Raw genomic sequence first — 232 nt, 5'->3', positions numbered from 1 at the left:
CGGGAGAGGAGGACGCGGCCGGCTCGCGGCCCGCCGTCCGCCCTGCCCGGTCCTAAGCGGCTCAAACAAGCAAGTGGCTTTTGGGCTGGGATGACAGCTGGGCGGGATCCTCTCTGGGCCTCCCCGCACGGGGCCCGGCCCCAGGGGCCTCTCCCAGACACCCCCGGGCAGAGCCTTCCCCGGGGTTCGGTCCCGGCGGCCAAGTGCCGGCCCCTGCCCCTGCCCCTGCCCC

The sequence above is a fragment of the Crocodylus porosus genome, unplaced genomic scaffold (assembly GCF_001723895.1).
Source record: "Crocodylus porosus isolate Cpor-Errol unplaced genomic scaffold, CroPor_comp1, whole genome shotgun sequence".
NCBI lineage: Eukaryota > Metazoa > Chordata > Crocodylia > Crocodylidae > Crocodylus > Crocodylus porosus.
Note: the sequence above shows the minus strand (reverse complement) of the source record.